We start from the raw sequence: 25195 nt of genomic DNA, 5'->3' as shown, positions 1-25195 counted from the left end.
TATTAGGTACTAGCCTCTGAAGGAGGTGAAAAATCGCTGGGGAGACAGAAATTATACATCTGCTCATTAGTTGCACACTGTAGATTTCATATGAGTGTGGCTGGAACTGGTCAAAGCCCAAGGAATCAGTGTTCATTTGTCATCTGTTGTTAAGACCGGTTTCCTCACATAGATCAATATATTATTATTTGGCCAGAAGTACAAATTCAAAGATTGCAGCCCCTGATCCTAATATATCAATCAGTGGTGGCAGTGGGATATTGTAAGCTGGACTTGTATAGCCTGCAAGACACTTTTGTCACAAAACAGGTGTACCCTTTAAGACACAAAGTACATATGCAGAATTGTATGCTGCACAATAGTTATTTTATTTCCTGAAAAAAATAGAAAGAAAGCAGGCAAAATTAGTTCTAGTAAAAAGTCAGTGACACATCTATTTAAAGAGTGCAAATCAAAGAAACACCCACTTGCTGGTCTGGTCAAGAATAAACTGGCAACCACATTGTTTACAATCAAAGCTCAGTTCACTTAGACTGTACTTGTGAAACATGTAGCAAACAAGGCAGGTAATTATGTCCCCACATGATTTTTAAGTGCAGTCTGAGCTGCAAAAATTGGATATAGATCTGAAAATAAAATATAAGAAGACTGAAGCAATTGAGAAAATGAAACAATGAGAGGTGTAGGAAAGGGTGAATGAGTTACTTCATGAAAAACAAGTGATCATCCTTCCCCAGATGCATGTGAGTAATGGGTGAAAATCCAACCTCAGATGCCAAGGTCAGTACTAAACAATTTCCACAGTATAAAGAGAGAGATTATTTTCATAGTTTTATTCTGGCATTTGAATAAACATATTATCAGCACCCAGCAGACCAGGTCCTGTTGGTGATGTTTATAATCCCCTCTGCACATAGATAAGGAAAGGCATGCTGTAAGCTAAGTGATGTTGATTGCTGTGATTATATCGGTGTTAAGCATTGTCTGTGTGAATGCTTCAAAGTAACTCCTGAAGCTTACAGGAAGAGTAGAGAATATGGGAGAAAAGCAGAGAATAACGTCTTTGATTTCATTGCAAAACTAAATACTTTCTTTAATATGGAGTAAGTGGATGAGAAATTACTTCCAATGAAACGTTGAAAGGCCTTATGATAAGGAAGCAAGATCTCACAACTTTCCTCTAGGACAGGAACATGTGATTGACAAACTAGAGATGTACCTTAACTGAAGAGATGGTAGTAAGGGTGACCTCTGTCTATCTAGCAGGACACAACCATAGAACATAGGTTTACCTTGCATTACACATGAGTAAAAGGGAATCCATGGCTTAGTCTAAGCCATCGTAGCAGGTTCCATAGACAAAAGGTTAAACTATTGATTCCACTATGTACCAAGGACTTGGGGATTAAATGACTCTGGTGTGACCAGCAGGAGTATCTACAGTTTAACTGTCCACAGTGACAAGGTTAGGAACAAAAGCCAAGTAAAGGATCTAGCAGTATCAAAACCACGGTAGTGATCAGTTGTCTTGAGAAAACAGCGTTTTCAAACTACTATAATGGCCTGTACCTCATCCTGGTGGAGTGAAAAAAACATAATTAATAGAAATACTATACCAGACATAGTTCATTGCAAGCATATAGTTGTCAAAATGGAGCAATATTTGCTTGGGCAGTCCACTCCAATAAGGGCCATGAGAAGGGCTCATTTTCAGGTACCCCTGGCCAGAGTTCTCATGGACTAGGTAGGGGTGCAGGGAAACAAATAGGTGTCAGTACTTGATGACATCCCTGCAGATATTTAATAGGAAGCTATTTTGATGATACAGTACCTTGTATACCTGCAGTTGTATGCAGCCAGCATGTTGCCATGCTAGGTCTGTCTATAATGGATTGCTTTCAGTCTTGTACTGAAATCACATTTTCTTGATGAAGTAATGATGAAAAATAGGTAATCTATGCTTTATTCTAAAACCTGTCACTAGCTGAGTAATTAATAGATAAAATATTTCACATGGAAGCATTTCTGTGGTTCATCAAAGCTAGATGTACATTTTAGTAGTAGTCATTATTAATGCCCTGATACTTCTTTGTGAATTTTTTTTTTTACAGTTTGAAGTGTTCTTTTTACATGATCATTGGACCACAGTTAATTCAGATTAGGGGTCTCATAGTGATATTCCCACTGCTTCAAAAATCTTTTAAACTGTATACTTGCTTACTGAGAACCATTAACTAAGACAGTTATATCACATACTCCATGCCTTGATAACACAGCATTGAGTGTGTTGATGATAGTACCAACACTTGCTATCCTTCATAATGTCACAACCTCTGGAAAGTTCTCTTTATAGTCAATGCACATAATTAACTTTATACAGTCTCTGAGCTCTATCAAATCTGTTCTAACTTTAATGCATGGTTTCCTAGTTTTGTACAATCCATCTCTTTTCTTATATTAGTTTTATGACCTGCATTATTCAACAGTATCTTACTTCGTGTTCAATTTACAATGACACTTGTTAGAAAATAAAAAAATGAGTCCTTAACAATAGTAAACAGAACAACCACAAGAGTGTATTCCATAAACCACTTTAGCAACCATAACTATCATGAATAATAAAGGCATCACAGAGGCATTACAAGATTGTACAAAGCACTCATGGAAGCATCAGAATGGTATAAAGCACTCATGGAGACATCAATACAATATAAAGCACTCAAACTGCAAACAGTAACTAAAGCAAAACACTCTAATTAAGGCACAACTATTGCTGCTTCCTTTTATACAATTCTAAAAATGTATACAGTGAAATATTTCTTAAAATGACTTAACACCTATCATAAACTGGAAGCAAAGCTCTCTTCACCCAAGACTGGATTAGACAGTCAAGAGAAGAAGGTAAACACTTGGACCACACCACACTCATCACATAGTCCCTCAAAACCTACACCGCCAAAACGCACACATAGAAACACAAAACACACACACCTAAATTCGCTGAGGCTCTCAATAAAAAATTGTTCAAGCAACAGAGACCTCCAAAGCAGAAGCACAAGCAACCTCCACCCCCCAACACAACCCAAATGACACATAGCCCACAAACTCAGTGTGCCACTCAACCACAGCCCATAAGGCATAACAATGTACCCAACACTCTAGTCATAGTCAGGCACACTGATTTTCCACTCACCAGGCTAAACAAGGAGAAAGTTACTGTCAGTTGCCTGTCGGGTGCTAGGATCCGCCACATAATGCACGCACTCAGGTCACTCCACAACAAGAACAAATATGACTCTGTCATTGTCCATGTGGGTGTGAATGACCTGAGACATACCTCCCTGGACTACATGAAAAGATACATGGAGGAGCACTCTGATCTTGTAGCCCAGGCAGGTATTACCCTAGCCCTGAGTAGCATCCTGCCATCACCCAGAATGATACCACAGTACAAGGACAAAATGACTGACTTCATCAATTGGCGAAGCTTCTGGTGTCATTCTAAGGGGATCCAGTATCTGTCTGCCTGGATGACATGATAGACAGACCACAATGCTTTGCCAGAGATGGCCTGCACCTGTCACCCTTGGGATTCTGGATACAGGCTAAGGCTCTTGCCACCCCTATAGTACCTTTTTTAGGCAAGGTTCAAATGACAAATTCACCACCGTAACAGGTACAAGCAAGCAAAATCTGAGGGTAATGCTACTCAATGCTAGAAGTCTAAACCTCAAAATGCATTCACTCGAGGCATTCCTTAAAATGGAGAACATCGACTTCTGTGCAGTGACAGAGACCTGCTTATAGGCTCCAGAGAGCACCTTTGCATTACTAGGCTATAATTCATACCACACCTTTCAGCCACCTAACCTGGACCGAACCACTAAAGGTGGAGGCATGTCCATATTCATTAAGGATATCCACACCTCCAGGCTAGCTGCTCAGCATAAATGCATCCAAGATTATCCACGTACAACTAACTATGGGCAAGACCGTAATCCAGATTGTAACTTGCTACAGATCCCCACCATGCCCCAGGATTCCCACTCCTCATTTCTTGATACACTGGAAAATATTAGGGTACAACCCAACAACCTAACAATGGGTGATTTCAACTACCCCACCATTAACTGAGAAAACTACTCATGTACCAACTCTTTTGCTTAACGTTTTCTGGAATTCATAAATTCCAATGCCTTGGATCAACTTATCAGAGGTCAATTCCTCGTTTGTTAGATCCGACCACAAGCTAATCACCCTAGACATCCATATCCCACCCCACCCCCCATTAGGGAAACCACATAAAAAATTTCTCCAAAGCCAACTTCACACTTCTTAAGACAGAAGTGGAAAACTTCATGACACCCATACAGATGGACAATAGAGGTACGACTGCTGAATCCTACACAAATGCACTTTATAAGCACTTAGATGAGTGCATGGATCGTGCTATCCCTAACAGAACCAAGATGCTATCCTCCAAAAAAAAGGAAGCTAATTTGGTGGTCATCTGCCATAAACAAACTCTACAACAGATGAAAGAAACTGTTGCAAAAAAGAGTAAAATCCCATGATTGGAGGAACTCCCTGGTCAGCCTCAGTAAGAAGCTGAGATCCCTCATAAAATCCTCCAAAGCTAGTTACGAAAACAAAATCACAGATTCTAAAGACAACCACAAAGCATTCTATAGCTATGTCAAGAATCTCAATGGCAACACTCAGATCTGCTCTGAGTTACAGCACAATGGCACTAAATATACAGAACCAACTGATATTACCAACATCCTGGTAGATAGGTTCAGAGCTAACTTTGCCCCCCTCTCACCCCCTAAAAGGCCCATCTCTATACCAAAAGAATGCAAAGTTCCTATAATCACAGCTGCACAGGTAAAAACCACACTCTCCAAAGCCAAGAACACAGCATCCATGGGACCTGACAATATCCCAGGCTGCGTTTTACATGAACTACAGAATGAACTGGCACCCAACCTAAGCACCATGTTCAATCATAGCCTCACTTCAGGCTTTTTGCCCACTGAATGGTGCACTTTGATGGTTATCCCACTTCACAAAGGGGGAGCCACCATGGACCCCTGGGAACTACCGCTCCATTGGCCTAATGAGCCTGGTCTGCAAGGCCATGGAACGTATCATCATGGAACTTATAAACAAAGACATAGGTAATCTCCAAACTCTGGACCCCACCCAGTTCAGGTTTGTAAAAGGCAGAGCATGTCTCCTAAACATGATAGACTTCTTTGAAGCAGTCACCAAAGCCATAGACGAGGTAAGGTGGTTCACACAGCCTATCTAGATCTTGCCAAGGCTTTTGACATCATACCCCACTCTGGAATTATAGATAAACTCACTAAACTAGGTATAAATCCCTATGTCACAAGATGGGTCACCAACTGGCTCACTGACAGAACCCACACTGTGAAAGTAGCAGACTCCAAATCCGACTTCAGACCAGTGACAAGTGGAGTACCACAGGGTTCAGTCCTGGGCCCTCTCCTGTTTGGTATCTATTTTTCTGAAGTACAGGCTAACACAGAAGGTCTTTGGCTAATGAATTTCGCAGATGACTGCAAACTAGGAGCCATAATCAAAACTCCTGACGATGTGGACATCCTGCAAAAGGAGATAATTTCTGTGGCTCTGCTCGACAGGAGCACAGGAAAATAATTTTCTTGGGTGGCGAAAGCCAGGGTACCTTTTTGGCTAGGCTTATATAAGCTCTAGGGCCACTAGCCTAGTACCTACCTATGACCCTATGAAATGGGCCTCACTGAGACAGATGCCTGGTGTCAAAGCCATGTCCTCAAGCTCAATGCCAAAAAGTGCATTGTCATCCTCTTTGGCAAAAACTCTGTACCCATGAGCTACCACATAGGTGGTAGTCTACTTAACACCAAAAGTGTGATAAGAGACCTTGGGACACAGGTGGACAGTAGTCTCGCCTTTGATAATCACATCACCGCAGTAGTCAGGAAATCCGTCTATGTTGCACACCTCATCACAAAAGGTTTCTCATCCAGGAAAAAAGAGGTCATTGTTTACCTCTACTCGTCACTCATTAGACCCATTATAGAGTACAACACCCCTTTTGGTATGTACCTCACAAGACATCTACAACAACTGGAAATGCCACAGGAATACCTCATAATGAGGATTACTGGTCTCAAATAGATGCCCTACGCAGACCGTCTCAAAAAACTCCAGCTTTACTCGATCGCATATCTCCTACTCAGAGGCAATCTCTGCCTAACATACAAAGCTATGTCAAACCCAGAGCTGTTGGACATGCTCCACTTAAAGAAATCCCAATCCCTCCAAGCTACACTTTTTAGGGACCTAAACCTTGTCACCACAATAGACAGAAAAAGATTCCTGTCCCAGAAACTTCCCAAACTCTGGAACAAACTGCCTATGTACATCAAACAAAGCTCCTCATTAGCACTCTTCAAGAAAAATCTTAATGATTGGATTGGAAATAGGAAATTCACCCCAGGGATCACCTCTGTGGCTTTGCTTGACAGGGGTACAGGAAAAAAATTTTCTTGGGTGACGAAAGCCAGGGTACCTTTTTGGCTAGGCTTATATAGGCCCTAGGGACAATAGCCTAGTACCTACCTATGAACCCATGAACCTATATATTTATGTCCATTTCCATAAAGCAGTGTAATCTAATTTTATATGAACCTTGTCATGTGTTCAGTCTGCTGTCAAGCAGAAAGCAGATGCATCTGAAAATTTTGTTATGTGCCAGTTCTTACTTTTCCTTGTCAGTGCACAATCTACCTCTTTCAGCACAAATCGTTATTGTTGGTTAACAGCAACATTTCCATTAGAAAGGTCCTTAGGTCCTTGCTTACTCAAGCATAATAGATTTTGTGCATAACATTCAGTTACATATTCAAAGATGTCTGGTATTAGCCAACCTTTTAACTGCAGTATATCCTTTAGTTTAGAAAATATTTCTTCCCTGTATGTGCATCTGAGATCACTAAAACAAGGTCCTAAGTCATACGAGAGTGAAAACGTTTACGGATAGAGACTGCTCTTTGTTTTTTTGATGATTTTATCCTTTTATCAATGTTGTGCGACTGTGGAATTGGTGTATATAAGTTCAGGGTCAGGGAGGGTGTTTGCCACCATGTACATTTATTTTGCATATTTGTATTTCTTTCGATGTTATCCACATGTTTTGTGCCTGTATGACCAAGTATTTCTGTTGTGAACAAATCTGATATGATGCTTCATAGCAGAAGTAGAGAATGCATACAAATTCAATTTAAAGAGACAAATATGCATTATGTGGCCCTAGAAAACAATTGCATGTCCAACAAATATCTGACATTGTACCCATAGATTTATTTACATATCAGAACAAATGCACATGTTCAAGAAATAGGGTAAATTTAATTTACAAATCTATCTTTGGCATTTTTTGTTATACCGAATAAGATACAAAGAGTATGCTACTCTCTGTCATCTTTTAAATAATCTTGTAACCATATCTTTAGTTGTTGTTTTACAAAAACAAAATATTAAATGCCATTTCAAATATCACATCTCAAATATTAAACAATGCTTGTTACACATACCAAATACAGGATATATAAATGAGTTTATAATAAATAACTGCCGGTTACACATACCAAATACAGCATATATAAATGAGTTTATAATAAATAATTGCAGGTGAGTTTGACTGAAACACAAAACATTGAACACACGCAATGGTGATTACCATTAATCGCAACTAAAAATCAATGGAAAAAAGTAATTACAAATGTAAACCAATAGGTTACATTGGCGATTACAAAAAAGAAAAACAAAAAACAACTTCTGCATGGGGGGGGGTCACCCTTCAGACCCCCCCAATGTGGGAGTTTTGCCCATACCCCTGGAAATTAAATATGCCAAGTCCAGAATCACACAACCATATAGAAAAAGGGAAAATCCCAGGAATTATCTAACAACTGATATGAGAAACTTCGAGCATTACATAATTTGACCAGCTGCACCACTGACCAAAAACACCAGCATTTCAACACATGATAAAGTGTGTGCAGTGATAACTCAAATAGCACTCATATAAAGATATTGTTACTGAATGTGCTTGTGAAGACATGCTGGCACCGATAGGATATGAATCACACCACTGCTAACCAAATGTAAAGGTGTAGTGGTACAGCTTCCACTAATTATGGAGATGAGTTGTAACCACTGACACAAAATGGGATAATTCATTTAACCTAGCATTATCCCTGGTTTCACAACTGCATTTCCTTTAGCCTGGCATTACCCCTGGTTTCACAGTGCTCACTGTTAGGTTTGCTTTCAGTGTTATTGCAACAAATGACTGACTGACCATTATTAATATGCACTTGTGAACTGCCATGTCAGAACTGCATTAATCAAAGTAGGGTAATTGTTATCGCATTTATCAAGCACCAAGGCCTCACATGGCACTTTAAAACTTGATTTAATTGTTATACTTCTCACACTATAACATACAATAACTTTGACTAAAGGAAAAAAAATCTAAATTCAGAAAGTTCTATAGTTTTGTTACTATACTGTATGTCTGGGGACAGTTACCAGTAGAACTGATTTTCACCCTCCCTGTCATGGATTATCTCTTTTGTCCCATATAAAGTTACTCCTAGAAACTCACTTGCTGCATTGCACTCTGGTTTAAAGAATATTTACGACATTTAGTGTATGTTAAGTACTACAAAATATACCTGTTGTTTCTTTTTGTCTCAAGGTTCAAAATCAGCATAATTTCTAAACTCAAGTTGACATGTTAAGCACAATTATATGCCTAAAAAATACATTGTCCTGTTGGTATCACACATCAAAATATGTACATAATATAAACAGTTGTCTGTTAGAAAGTTAAGCTGTCATTCTATCTACGCAGAAACTATCAACTACACCTTTAAAATATCTTGCTGAAAACTCATAATGCCAGAGTGTAACTCTCTCTCTTTCTGTCTCTCCCCCTCTGGTCTAAAATTTATTCAAACCTAAATTCCAAAGCAGCAGATGCACATGACAGAATAAAGATATGCTTTGGTAGTTCTGAAGATTATCTATCGGCATGCCGCCAACACACTGCAATTTAATATACTGAATACAGAAGGCAGTGTCTGAATACCATTCATCCGCATTTCACAAATAAATAAAAATAACCATAATTTTAGTTTATAAATGCGATTTAGACCTTACTGTTTGTTATACATGACAAAGGAATGTTATCCTCACCAAATATAAACATTTCTACAGTCTGTGTACCTTAATCACGTGAGTTGTACACTTTTCCCCTCTGAGATCAGTCTTAGTCTACTCAACACATTTTTAGAAATTATTCAAGAAGATTTGCCTTGCAGTCATTGTGCAGGCATACTTCAATGTTACAGGAGTCTCTTTGTTGCATTTCTTTTTCTGGTAGAAGTCTCAAGTTACTGTACTGAAGCAGAAGTATAAATCTTTGTCCCAAACGGTCACCTTTTTTGTTTGTGTCTGGAGAAACAATGAATGACACTGTGTTTTCTTTCCTTTTCTGTTGCTAGTAGTAGTCTCCTTTCAGTAATGGTCTGCTTTACTTAAGGTTGAATTCAGGTATCATAAAGCTGTTTTCATCTGTTTCAAATGATAAATTATTGTTTCATTATCTTTGTCTACAGCCAGAATTAACACAGTTGTTTCTTTCTATGTGCGTATTTCATTTGGATTCATAAAATAATCAAGTTCAGAAGCTTGAAGCACAATTACATCAGGCCACTGTAGAAACACTTCATTAAATGTTGCATCCTTTCTTTTTGTTACCTGGTGAAATCATAAATTAGGTAGCATCTGTTTGTTGTTAAAGCAATTTCAAAGCAGTACTCATTTATTTTATACTTCAAACATTGCAGAAGCAATGTCTTTTAAGGCAAGTAAATGTACCTTCATGAAAATAGCCATAAGTAGTCATTAATCTTAAGAAAAAAAGTGGTAATATGTTGTTGCAACTTTTTTCCAAGACACCATCCTAACATTTGTTTAGTGGGGTAGTACATTGATCAATATTGACCAATTTCAGGCTCAGCCCAGGTGAAATAAAAAATATTTCCCAAACAAAAATACAGAAATGTAAGCAACAACAGAATAGTTCAGATTAATTACATAGAAAAAAGTGCATATACATTCCAGTACAATGTGCAACCAAGCAAAGTATAATGTACAATATATAATTACTTTTTAAAGTCAGTAAATTGTGCCCTCATTATTCCATTCCAGGAATTTTAGCCACATCATCTCTTAGTACTCAAAGATGTTCCAATCAGTTTTATAGATTCTAGCTTACTCATTTGATAATTGAAATAATGCTGTATTTACATTTCTACACAGTTCATATGCTTTGTCTTATTCATTCATGAAATGTTCTTTAATGAGATATTAAATCTTGTCTGAATTGGTAGGCACTGTTATTTTATTAATGACTTGTTTCACTTTAATAGCTCTACAGATACTCTTGTAGCATAGTTACAATACCATACACAGTGGAAAATTATGATAGGAGCAATTCAGCTGGCCTTTCAGTGCCTGCAGTTCCAGGGGCTCACATGGATAGTGAACAAATTGATTTAAGTTTAAAACATTTTGTTATATTCACCACTGCTAATTCATTTTAATTAGCGTATGTGCTAAATGTAACAAGCATTGACATGTTGTACTATAAAAAAGCACTGAATCACAGACAGTGTGTATGTGTGTGTGTGTGTGTGTGTGTGTGTGTGTGTGTGTGTGTGTGTGTGTGTGTCGGTACACTTGCAGTACCTACCATTTGCACATGCACAGCATGGGCTGGTAATTTTATTTTATGCATGTGTTCATTTATTTATTTATTTATTGATTGATACCTAAAGAAATATTTCTCTGTACATAAATATATAAATAAATGGCCACTGGCAATCTTAGGAACATTGTCACAATTTTCTGCTCGTGGCCTTCCCAAAATTCATTGAGAAGGCAACATGCAGAAAGCCCTGGAATGTCAAATAATATATCAAATAGCTCTGGACTGCTGTAGAGAGGGTTACAGTAAAGTGAAAGAAATATTTTTTTTATCCTGGTAGGCAACCAGATATAGTATTGCTGGCTACACTGAGTGTAGGACTGCGGGTTCCTCTTGCCATCTGACAATTTTAATATCTGGATGAAGGTAATTTGTCATTTTCTCATTTCAAAATCTAACTGCATTACTTTCTGTTTTTTATGTCAGAGTTGAAAACTGTCCATGATTTTGCAGACTGTCCTTGAGTTTGCCTTATGTTTTAATCTGTGCCTAATATGATTGACAGTTTTGTTGCAAAGCATCAAGGACTGCAGTCATTAAATTGGAGGTCTGACTGGCTTTGGATGAAAGCAATTTATCTTCTTGTCATTTGATCATTTAAAAGACTGGATAGAAGCAACTTATTTGTTCAATATAAAGTCTGAACGCATTACTATCAGGCTAGTGTTTGTGTGTAACACAATGCTGAAAACTATGCCTGATTTTATAGACTGTCTCTGACTCTGCTTCATGTTTAAGACTGTGGTTCATAAAAGTTTTGGATTTCTGGAAAATCACTGAAAATTGCAGCCTTTAAGTGTGTGTGTGTGTGGGGGGCACTGTGTATGAAAGCAACTTACCCTCTTGTTTTACTCTTTTAAAGTTGCCTTTTACAAGACTACTGTTCATTTGTTTGAAATACTTTAGAATATGTATTCTGTTATGACAATAAGAAAAAAGTTGGAACTGTCCCTGATTCACAGAATATCTCAAAGTTTTTCTTATATTTTGGGCTGTGTTTCATAAAATGTGCAGTTTTGTAGTAAGTCATCAAGGATTGCATTCAAGATTGCAGTCAGGACATGGGGTGGATGCAAATGAAAGCAACTGACCCACTGGAATATTTGCTCTCTGGCAACTGTGTAAAACAAAGCTGAAGCCAACCCTAATTTCACAGATTGCCATCAACTGCCTCACATTTCTCACATTTTTAGTGTGTGCCACATAAAATGTTTGATTTTCTAGCAAATCACTGAGGATGGCTATGTAGTGATGCCAGCCATTTGGCATTTTGGCCTTTATATACTTCAAAAAGGCAAGCCAATGTAAAATATGTTGATCTAGCAAAGTGTATGTGAGCAGTATATAAAATATGGAATCCACAATGATTCAACGAAAGTATGTTTCTTCAAAATGACCTTTCATGTTCCTGTTTTTCCAAAAGTGCATTTACTTGAAAATGTACTTTTGCAAAAAGAAACCAATAAAACCCAGAAAAATAAAAACTAACAAAAAAAAAAAAACACTAAACACATTTACACAGGGGGACAAGCCCTCCTGCACCTCCGCTACTAATATATTCTAACTCCAAGATCACACTACAGTGGCGAAAGGGAATACTCCCTTATCCCCACTGTGTTGCGATCTACAAGAACAACCTCAGTTCATTTTCATTGATACATTTTTTCATGAAAGTGCATTTTCAAATAAATGTGCTTTTGGAAAAAAGGAGTCACCTAATTACATTTCAAAGAAAAGTAATTTCAATGGGTCAAGGTAGACCCAAAATATGTCCCTGCTTTTTGGCCTTCAGCCCTGATTATTTTGGGGTATGTATGATTCTACCTCTAATAAATTGTGACATATTTTTTTCACAGTCAAATGGGATTTGTACTATAGGCTGACTGTAACTGTACTGGATGGCTGTTGGTGATGAAAGTAACTTACTGTCTAGTTGTTTGCTCAGTTAACCATCTGGCTTTGCATGACTAATTTGCATTTGTATGAAATAAGTTGGAATATTTATAGCTGGTCCTTATACAAAATGAAGGTGAAATTATGCAGCTCTCAACTGATCCTGATTTTGTAGAATGACCCTGACTAACGCATATTAGGTTTGTTTCTCATAAAATGTGTGGTTTCTGTTAAATCATTGAAGGTTATAGTCAATGAATAATAACAAACATTTGAGGTTTGGCATGCTAATGTAAAAATGCTATTCTAGTAATGTTCTAAAGAAATGAGTTTGTGAAACGGCTTTGTCCCTAGTAGCAGATTAAGTGTACCTTGGGCCCTGTGCAGGTTTCAAAGTATGGACATTCCACACATTTATTTTTAGTTCCATGCATAAATGCAAATGTTCTTTTGGATTCACCTACCACTTTGTTTTAAATGTATAATTGACTACCAGATTGTTTGAAATTATTCATTGTTTAGTTAATAATTTTATCATTTAATAAAAATTTATTTGAGTGTGCTTTAAATTTGCAGTCTTAAATATTTTCCAGTAAGAAGTGAAACAAAATTTACTAACCAAGAAAAACAAAGCCACCTATTTCAGAATATTTCAACTATACAAGGCTACTCAAATTGCTGTCATAATCTATCAATGTCTATATGTATCAAAAACTGGCACTTTGACAATGTCTTTAGTTTTGTGGGAATATTAGACAGAAAATAGATGGTTGGCACAGTCAAAAGAACAGTAGCTGTGGTAGTCTAAGATACTTTTTGTTAATCCTAGCAGGTAGTCAGATATTGTCTATAAACAGTTTTGCAGGGTGAGCATAATTTGCTATGGGGCTGGCTGATGAGCAGTTGTGTGTATGTGTAAACAAATGCAAATCAATACAGCTGGTTAGGAAAAAATGGCCACAGTAAAGTATTCCACATTGCTTTACATAACTGCACACTAGTCTTGCAAAGCCAGACTAATAACTGTTTAACTTGATTGTGACAGCAGTCGGTCATTTTCATCCATAGGCAACCCATGTAGCCAAAACATATAGCCACATTGTTCACCATGTGCATCTCAGACATCGGATTATGAAAAAAATAATGACCAAGGTAACAGAGCTCAACTTTGTTTCATAGTTACTCAGTAACAAGAGTAAAGTATTGCAACCTAGTTCACACAAATGTACACTAATCCTACAAATCCATCTTAATGACTGCTTAAAATGAACAGGTAAAAAGGGAAGAATTTACTTTCATTCAAAGATACCCGTCCTACCTGATATAGTCACTTTAACTAGACACCACACTCTGACAACTCATTTTGATAAAAATAATGGCCAAAGTAAAGTATATCTAGTCTGCTTCATGTGAGCACATAGTAGCCAGTGTAACAATAATGATGTACTGCAACTTAACTCCACACAAATGCAGACTACTCCTGCAAACCCAGATTAATAATTGTTTAAGATGAACAGATGACAAGAGGGTATGGTACTTTCATCCACATAGAGTCTCTCACCCAGCAGTTATAGCCATTACAGCTACTTTGCTGACTATATATATATATATATATATATATATATATATATATATATATATCAGACATCTGTCTAAGGTAAAAATAATGGCAAAAATAAATGCATCTTAACATTCTTTCACATAAACAGTGGCTGTAGTAAAATATACATCAGGAGAAGAATAAAGGAGAAACAAAGGATCAAAATGTGGAACAACTGTTAAATATAACTCTAATTCACTTAAAAGTTAATAGAACAAAATATTCTGTATCACACCAATTATCCAAACAATAAGAAATATGAAACTAATGTCTGCCATTAAATATTGACTTTAATCTTTTGTGACTTAGCAAAACTAAACAAATCAATATATAGAATTATGAGATATGGGGCAAAAAAAATAAGAGGCAAAATCAAGGGTATTCTGCAAAGGCACATTACCAACTTCCTTCACAAAAATCCCACTAGCCCTGCAAAGCCAAAATAATGATCAAACAACAGCAGTCAGTCATTGTCATATACAGACAGCTCCCTGTGCCCAACAATTAAAGCAACTTTGTTAACAGAATGACAAGCTTTGTATAATCATGCATTTTCAGAACAAGTATTAAAATATTTGTCTGAGATTAACAATTCTATTCATCAGTGCTTTATCAGAAACTGAAAAAAAATGAGGACCACAGCAAAAATATGAGGCAAAATAATGGACAGTTGAAAGGTAAGACACTAATTTGCTTCATGTTCACATTAGTCCTGCAAAGCCAGAAAAAAATCAAATGATAGCAGTCATTTTATATACAGACAGCCAAGTATAGCTACTTTGTTAATAAAGCAACAGATTTTACATCAACATTCATTTCAACAACCAACTTATGAAACTCTGTCTGACATTATAGATTGACTTAAATCATCATAATTTAACCCCCCAAAAATCAAACATTTTAGGATGGACAGGGCACAAATGTGAGGCAAAATCAGAGACTGTTGAGAGGTATGATAGATTTGCTTCACAAAAATCACATTAACCTGCAGAGTGAGAAAAATCAACAGTAGTAAGGTATTTTCATATACAGACAGCCCTCGTGCTCAGTAGTTATAGCTACTTTGTTAATTGTGCACATCTCAGATGATTGTCAAAACAGAATGGAAAAAAATAATGGTGATGCAATGTATTTCATCTCTGTTTTACACATACACACAAATGCTCATCAGCCAGCCCCACAGCAAATTATGCTCACCCTGCAAAACTGTTTATAGACAATATCTGGGTGCCTGCTAGGATTAACAAAAAATATCTTAGACTACCACAGCTACTGTTCTTTTGACTATGCCAACCATCCATTTTCTGTCTAATATTCCCACAATTTCTTATCCTTGCTGGAGCAGAAAGCCCACAGATTACTTGATTAAATACACCATCCTCATACAGTGTGTGCTGGACTTATGGCTGCTTTCAGCAAGTGTTCCACAGGCCATTCATTTATTCTATTTATTAAATAAAGATATGCAGTGCTTTTTTACTTAAATAAATAAACACATGAATAGAAAAATGGCTAGTAGTGCCAGTCCTGCACAGGACATAAACCCCCTAAATGAATGACTCCTAGCTTGCCTATCCTTAAGGCCATCATTGATTACGCCAGGCAAACTCATTTACACTTGGATAGTGGAATGTATAACATTAGGACGCACAGCACAGTGTACATTTGAAGTTCAGAAGTAACTCATTTGCTCAGGGGCATATAAAGACACGTGTAAATGGATTCAGCCATCTGACTGTAAACAAACACTCATATAATGACACTTAAGTACATTAACAACAATTATGCTCAGCACATAAACTAAAATGAGTTATCCGTGATGAACTTGCAGTTATTTTACATTATCGGGAATGTTGTCACTAATTTGCTTTGTAAAATGGTGATCATGATTGCTGCTGCTGTTGATGGAATTGGGCCCCTTGAAGTCATGGGCCCTAGGTGGTCACCTGAGTTATCCGTATTATAATCCACCACTGTTTGACCCTCATTTTTGGAAGGGGCTTTGTCCTTTATTCTTGTGCTAAGAAGGCATTAACTTTTATCACAACCAGATGAGGTGTACACAGTAAAGTGGCTATAACTGCTGAGTAGGGGTTGGAGCTGTCTGCTAATGAAATTAATTTGCTTTTTTTCTTCTTCAGTTTAAACAGTCTGGCTTTGCAGGACTAGTGTGCATTTGTGCAAAATAGGTTGCCATACTTGGGTAACTATGTGACATAAAAGTGAAAAACATTATTATTTCAATGATTATTTCTTTTTATCACTGTCAAACATCTGAGGTGTGCACAGTTAACAGCAAACCTGTAATTGCTGAGTTCAGGAGCTGTCTGTAAATGATATGGTTTTACGGAAATAGTATGCATTTGTATAAATCAATTTCAAATACTTTATTGTGGCCATTTTTTTATCACAGGCAGACATTTGAGGTGTACATAGTCAAGTGGTTCTAAGTGATAGATATGGACAAAGATGGATTATAACAACAGCAATTCAACTGATCTTAAATCAGGAAGTTAAATCCAAAAAACAAAATGTATACATTGTCCAAAAAAGTATAGGAGGGGCCTTGGTTTGAAAACTGTCTAGGAGTTAAGCTGCACTTAATGCACCACTGATCATACATATCTCATTAACTTCATATTTTCTTGTGGTGCTCACTTTAATTTGTAACTATTTGCATGCTCTTAAAAAATAATTTATGTGGTCTTAAAAAATAATCTGTCAGTTCTGATATGTAGTGCTAAATCTATGCATTGGTATATCACTTTACCACCACTCCTAGTTGAAAAGGCTTTGGGGTTTTGTATTATGGCCAATCCCTTTTTCTTTGTAGACAAAAGAAATCTAATCAGAGATCCACCTTGACAATGTGACTTTAGAAAGGCTAAGACCCTATTCTGATCTTTAAAAAGGAAAGAAGTCAATTTGTTTTTCTAATACACTTGGCACAATGCAGTTATAACCTTAACTGATTGTGAGCATCCATTAACTATAAAGTATTTTCCCCACTGTTAGAGACATTTGGGAAGAAAACTGGTAAGTTAATAGTCTGTTTAAGAGTAGCTTACAAGGTCACTTTTGCAAGAAATGTGGATTGGTCCAAAGCGAGAGTCTATCTTTATGAAATATCAAGTAGGGAGGTTTACAAGATAAGGCTTGTAACTCAGAAATTCTCATAGTTGTTGAGAAGGCCACTAGGAAAATATTATCTAAGACAGAAATTTAATTTCTATTGTTGCTGCACTTGGTGTTCAGATAAGACAGTTGGTCCCAGCGACTTAAAATCATAGGTTTCAATTTTAACTTTTATTTATTCATTAATATTTATGAGTATTCATGAGTCATGTTATTGAATCATTTTATTGAATGTTTTTATTGGTCAATCTGCTCACTAGCAAAATATTTAACCTGTCAATTTACCTTAGAACCACATCTGATGACGTGTTTGAAACGAAAATGTTGCATTTTAAGTGTCTGCGTTTATGTGTTCACTTTGTGTTTTGTGCACATATTAAATTGGTTTTAAAAGGCTTCCGGCTGGCTTCTGGTCTATTGGTACCTTGGATTTGGTTATTGGTCTCATTTTTGGTACCTTGTGGCTGTTTTTTCTTGTTTAAAATCATAGGTGTCACTGACTGATTGAGTGACCACTTGTGAGGCAGTAAAATAGATTTGCTCATTTTTTTCCACCAAAACATTTCAGTTCCCTGAAATATACACTGCCAGAGGAAAGCATTTGGAAGACATTGTCCATTGCATCACCCTCATGGCTTCACAGCATAGGAGGTATGAATGGGTTCCTCTTTGCTTGTTGATGTACCAGACTACAGCCACATTATCCATCTGGATGAATATCACACTCTTGGGAAGGGAGTCCTAATATGCCTGCAGTGTTAAGAGGGCTGTCCTAATCTATAAGATGTTGATGTGAAGTTTGGCCTGTGTTGATGTTCATGCGCCTTGAACCATCTTCCCTTTGAAATGCCATCCCAACCAACAAGGAAGGCATCCATGGTCAGTGTGGCTTCTGGTGGAAGAAAGGTGAAAAGGTGACCCCCACGTGACTAGTGGAGAGGCCAACCACCAAAGAAGGCAATGTCTGCATTTGGGCAAGAGTTGTATGGGTTCACTACAACACTGTCATGTAAAATCTAACCTGAAAAAACAGCATAATGGATTAGCCTGCCACTCTAGATGTATCATCAGCTGCACTGGATAGCAGTCGCATGGACATGGTGGACATTGATTGAAGGGTAGATAGCGATGATTCTACTTTTTTTGTTGTTTGTATATTGGCAGGCAGATTACCTAAGATGGAAATGGAGAGTTCCTTAGTTAAGTCCCTCTGGAAACAAGTCATATGGATTAGATAGTTCAGCTCATGAAAAGCAAAAGTCATGGAACTGTACGTCCATTTTCCAAACCTGTCCAATGCTATGGACTCCCTATTAGGTGGATGGACAGAGGTGAACTCTTCAGAAAGCTCCTTCTTAGTGGCTGCTGCAACCACCATAAAGTCTACAGGGGGACCCTTGCTCCAATGGGGCCTGTTCCTGGGGGATGCAAGAATTCTATTGGGTCTCCTGGGACTCAGCTCCTTCACGTCAGGTTCCTTCCAATCCCCTTGTGAGACAAAATCATGGAGCTCATCAGTGTAGGACTTCCCAGAAAGTAGATGAGACGACTCCAAAAAGCCTCAAAGAATACTGACTCTTGTGGGAAGGAGCTTCAGTGGACCAACCCTCCATCTCCTTTATCAAGTCAAGGATGTCTCTGAAAGAGATGTCTTCCAGAGGGGACCTTGGAGAGTCCTCCTGTTCCTCACAGTCAGTATCCCCAGTCAACAATTCCTGAAGGAGTCAAGATGCCTCCTCTTACAAGTCCATTTCCTGTGGCCTTTTCTGGTGGGGGCTCTAGAGAAGGTTCAGAACTGGAAGGGGAACTCACCAAGTGAGAGACCTCAAGCCTTACTGGGGTTGGCTGTCCCTGTGAGAGGCTGAGCAAAAGAAGGAATTACAGGATCTGAGGGAAGATGGGATGGTGCCAAAAGGATATGAGACACCACCTGTCTTTACCTGGAGAGAACCCTCTCAAATACTTTAAAAGCTGAAGCCAATATCAGTACCAAGGAAGACCCCTTTGACCAGAGGAGACCAAAGAAGGAACTATTTTGCCACTGAAGCAGACATCAGAGCCGAGCTGCCCAGGTGTCCATTGTACACATATGAAACTCTTCTGTGATTTCTTAATTGTGGTGAGACAATTTTACTTATTCTGCACACATCATTCTATTAACTTATCATTCAATATTATTCTGTCATTAATATGCCCATTGTCTCATAATTTCTTATACCATGCATGGTTCTGTCTCACATATCCAAATTTATAATTCATGATTTCAATTTTTTTAATTAAATAAGATAAGTATTAAGATTCTCTGTGCCAATTTGTGTCTGTTGAAGTACAAATGGTGAACAAATGGCAAATTACTTTCCAGCTCGCCAACCTCTTGAACTCTTGTCTAATAACTACAATAGCCTCTCTCCCTCTCAAAACATATATGTATTATACATTTTCAGGGCTTCTTACCACCACATACAGAAGTGCAGCACACAATATCTTTAAAGGCTGCTCATAGATTCTGCTTGCAGTCAAGAACAGCTTCCGTTTCCAGATCCAGTTTTCAGTTCTCAAATTACTCTAAAGACAGGTATTTTCAGGTAGCAATAGTTAATACATTTCTCAAAAAAAAAATGTCAATAATTTCTGATACCACATAATATCCATTATATTAGAATAGCTGAAAGAATGAAACTGAGGTCATTAGCATGTCACGAACTTCAATAGCATGTGTTTCAGACTGTGCCACTATAGAGCATGTGAGAACATGTGGTGCCTATTCTTTAGACTGATGCAAGGTTAAGGGTGCCAGTTTCTAAAAGCTGTGACTATATGTTACAGCCTTAACATACCTAACACAAGTGACACTCTTCATAAACATAGAATCTGATGCTCTCAGCATACATAATATAAATGCTCTTAGCAAGACAACTGCTGCCCTTAGCAAGCAGAAAATTATTCCAGTGCAATTGAATTTATTATCATTTGTAAGAAAACCGATACATTAAGCTTATATTATGGATCTATACTACCATGTAGAAAGATATGTTCTCCAAGTATGTCTTAATCGACATAGAAATATCGACCTGTTAAAATCCCGAATGGCCGTGTCAGTGAATTTTTTCCCAGGGAAAAAAACTGCTCGGCCATCATCAGGGATTTGCCCTTTTCCCCACTCTATAGTGCGATCTCGGAGTTGGTATATTTAGTTCGGGGGTGTGAGGGGTGAAGCCCCTCACTTTGTAGGGTTTGAAAGATTGTTTTTTTTTTTTAATGTATGGCCGAGACATTTTTTCCCCTGGGAAAAAATTCACTGATGCGGCCATTCGGGATTTTAACAGGTCCATATTTCCATGTTGATTAAGACGTGTTAGGTGAACATGTCTTTCAACATGGTAATATAGGCTCTATATTACATAACAGCTGCCAGCCTAAACAGTGCTTAAACTTTTATCTGTTAACAGAAAGTTTCAGGAAGTACTACTGTTTTCTACATTATCACTTCCCATTAGAACTGTATGAACTAATTTATTATTTGTAAACTTGTAATACAATAGCATAACTTCAAAATGAAAGTATTTTAAAACAGTAATATGTGTATACATATATATATATATATATGGAGACACTGACATCCCACAACACCGACACACACAACCCATACAACACGAACCCCACATCCTAACACACAATAAACAAATAACCACACACAAACCGACCGCAATACAACACACCACAACAACACAACACCCATAACAACAACCACAATACAAACACAACAACACACCCACACACACACTAAAGCACCACAAACCACAACCACACACTCTACGCCGCACCCTAAAACCTTACCTAACCCTACTACCGTCACTTACAGCCTAACCTAACCCCCCTAACTAACTTAACCCCACCGCTAACTACCTAACCTAACCCAGCACCACTTAACCCTAACTCCTTAACGCCCCTCCCACTAACCCCTGACCCTAACCCTAACCTAACACCCCCCCCAAACCCCCCCTCCCTCGAAACCCCACCTATCCCACCCCACCCCTATCCACACCGTCAATCGCACACGCCTGCCTCGCACCTTACCACCACTACCCCTACGCACACAGCCAGCCTTTCCTCGGTGTTGGTCGTTGGTGGTGTTGTCATCCGTGTCTTTGTTCTCTTCATCGATCTTCTGCAACCCAGCGAATCCGGTCTTCGCCGTTTTCGATTTTCGTCTTCTGGGCTCCGAATTCGGTCTTCCTCTCTGCTGTCTGTCGAAGTCAGGTAGAACCATATATATATATATATATATATATATATGTGTGCACACAAACACACACATACACACACACACACACACACATATGTGTGTGTGTGTGTGTGTGTGTGTGTGTGTGTGTGTGTGTGTGTGTGTGTGTGTGTGTGTGTGTGTAGGTTCCTTTGCTTTGTTCATCAGGGAGTTTGGTTGAGATGTGTTTAATCAACTACATTTGGTCGACTGTACAGATAGTCAACAGGTGTGCAAGATAGACAATCCCAGGTAGGGAAATATTCCCTTTCCATAGGGATCATGTGACCTCAGAGATAGAATATATAATTAGCAGGGGATGAGGGGGTGCAGCCCCACACATACAGCAATGTTGTTTATGTTTTTGTTTTGAAATAGTATTTCCATGTTCCAAGAAGTAATCTCTGCTCATGCATACTATGAGGTCAAAGTTTCCTTTTTTGATGAAATTTGTGCTCATCCGTCAACTGAAACTAAAAGTCCGCTAATAACTGGCAGTGGATTTTTACGGTGCCAAGTTTCCAGCCCGATGCCCAACCTTCAAAGAAAGCACACCCATTCACACACGCACCTACCTGCATATCCCATCCACCTACTGCATGTCTTTAAAATGCAAGAGGAAACCGGAGCACACCCATGCAAACACAGGGAGAACATGCAGACTTGGCACAGAAGGCTCCCCAGCCAAGGATCGAACTGGGGAACCTCTAGCTGTGAGGAGACAATGCCTCCTACTAGTCAGGTATAGAGCTCAGTGCCTGCCCACTCAATATCAGATGGGCCAATGATGACTGTGTAGTCACAGGCCCAACACCAATCAGTTCAATGCAAGCTGCTTGCAGGGCAGTGTCCCTAACTCCATCACTGATGACCCAGGGATCTTCAGCTTTAAGCTAATTAGTATAAAAATATTTATTTTCTTTCTCTTATACAGTGGACTTCCCAGATATCCAGAGGAAGACGGATGGGACTTCTCATCTGGTTGAGCCCAAACCCACAGCATATGAAGATGAAGAATTTGTTTCCTCAATTACACCTCTAGAAATCTCAAAGTTTAGTAAGGTGTTATGGTGAAATGACAAAAGATGAAATGTTAAAAGATAAAGCAGAGAGACAGAACTGGTCCCACAGGAACTTTCTTCGTCTCCTCAGATGAAACTTCATACTGCCTGCCATTTTCACTAAGCATCTTCCAGGATGCTCTTTCCTTTGGTTGACTTTATAGGTATTACTGACAGTGTAGCATACTGGCCTGGTGTACATAAAATTCATATAGGATCTTTCAACTTCTGCCTGATGTATTATCTAGGAAGAGACTCCAAGGTCTGATATAACTATTTCTTTCACTGTCTTAAGAAGGAATTGGCTCTTGGTGATTTGGTTGTGTTGACTAATGTTGCCAAAATGGGCATGGGTAGTTATCAGTGAAAGGTAAGTTGAAGACCCAGCTTACTCTGAAATGCTCCATGGACTCATGCTAATGATGGAAGGGGTGTATGTGTCCCTATTGGCCAGTGTATGCCCACCAAAATGCCCAGCAGCCCTTGGTCAATAAGCTACTGGCTGGACAGTGCCCAGCTGCCCAGCTTGGATTACCAGGGATAGCTCTGTTGAGCGAAAGCTAGACATAAAATTAATGAACCTGCCTAACATAAGCTAAGAATTGCTATACTCAGTGTAGGTTTACTGACAGGACGCAGCTTGGACATTCATACTTTCATAGGTGTTTACTAGGCTAACAACCACAAGGGCCTTTTTAAGCCTAGTCATGCATCCCAAATCTCTCACAAGTTCTGATACCCTTGATAAGTGTAAGCATAGGCCTGGGAGATGAACCATTTACAGGTTACCTGTGTCCAATAGAAACATAGGTTGCCAAACTAAGGATGAATTTCCGGTTTCCCATCCAATTGTCCAAGTTGCACTTGACTTGAGTTGGGGAGGAACTCTGCTTCATATGGATGGGGAGCCTGTTCCACAGATGGGGTAGTCTCTGAGATACATACCTATATCTCCTGCAGGTCCTATTTATATCACAGTCAAGGCCTAAGTCTTTAGAATGGGTAATTATGGTGCTGTTTGTTTTGTGGATATGCAGAGGTCCATCAGAGTGGGGTCTGACAATTCCCCATATGCTAGGCATAGATCTCCCCTCAAAAGGCTGTAGGAGACAAAATACAGGGATAGGGCCTTGAGGTGGTCTGCATAGGACATATTACTTATGCTCTGTATTCTTTTGGTGAGGAACCTCTGTGGAAATTCCAATTGTTGGATATGCCTGGTTAGGGACATACTAAAGGGGGGCATTGTACTCAATGATAGGTCTGATAAATGCCAAATACAGTGGAACAATTACTTTCTTGGACTTAGATGTCATATATTTGTTTATTAGTTGTGCAACATAGAATGATTTTCTCACAACTGTAGATACATGATGATCAAAGGCTAGATTACTATCTATTTGTGTCCCTAACTCCCTGACTACTGGGTCAAGTCTAAGGGGTGTGTTGTCAATATGATAGTTACCAGGGATGGATGATTTCTCAAAGGATACTATTATGCATTCCTTGGCATTTAGTTTTAGTCCATGGCTCTGACACCAGTTGTTTGTCTGTGTCAGCCCCTCCTGGAGAACATTTCTGTCAGTGTGAGATTCAATGACAGCTCCTAATTTGCAATCATCTGCAAATTTATTCAACCAGAGACCACTGACACTGGCCTTGACTTCTGAAAAGTAAATGCCAAAAAAGGAGTGTCCAAAGACTGATCCCTGAGGGACTCCACTTGTGACTGGCCTCTTTGTAGAGGTGGACTCCCCAATTCTAACTTCCTGGGTCCTGTCTGTGAGCCAGTTGGCTATCCACCGAGTGACATATGGGTTTGTACCTAACCCCTTGAGTTTGTCAACACTGCCAGAGTGAGGTATTGTGTCAAATGCCTTGGCCAGGTCAAGGTAGGCAGTGTGAATGATTTTGCCCTCATCCATTGCTTTGGTCACCTTCTCAAAGAAGTCCACCAGGGTGTGTAGGCATGATCTGCCCTTGATGAAACCAAACTGGGTTGAGTCCAGTGTCTGGAGGTTTACTATATCTTTATTGATCATTTCCATGATAATTCTTTCCATGACTTTACATATAAGACTAGTGAGACTCATGGGTCTGTAGTTTCCAGGGTCTGTATATGGCCCACCTTTATGCAGAGGGATGACTACTGCCTTTCTCCATTCATGAGGCTTGAAGCCTGTTTGGAGGCTACAGTTGGACAGTAATTCCAGAGGTCCTGATAGGTCATGTTTCATGCTATTTAGATGGCATCCTCAAATACTGTCTGGGTCCACTGATGCAGTGTTCTCGGTCTTAGAGAGAGTATGAAGGACCTGTTCCCTAGGGATGGTAGGGGGATTTATATTTGATAATATTTCCCGAGGGAAGGTCGAAGGTTGAGAGCAGTA

Source organism: Protopterus annectens, chromosome 12.part0 (genome assembly GCF_019279795.1).
Source record: "Protopterus annectens isolate FY-2018-M chromosome 12.part0, PAN1.0, whole genome shotgun sequence".
Taxonomy (NCBI): domain Eukaryota; kingdom Metazoa; phylum Chordata; order Ceratodontiformes; family Protopteridae; genus Protopterus; species Protopterus annectens.
The sequence above is the reverse complement of the archived record's forward strand: the minus strand, read 5'-3'. Positions refer to the sequence as shown.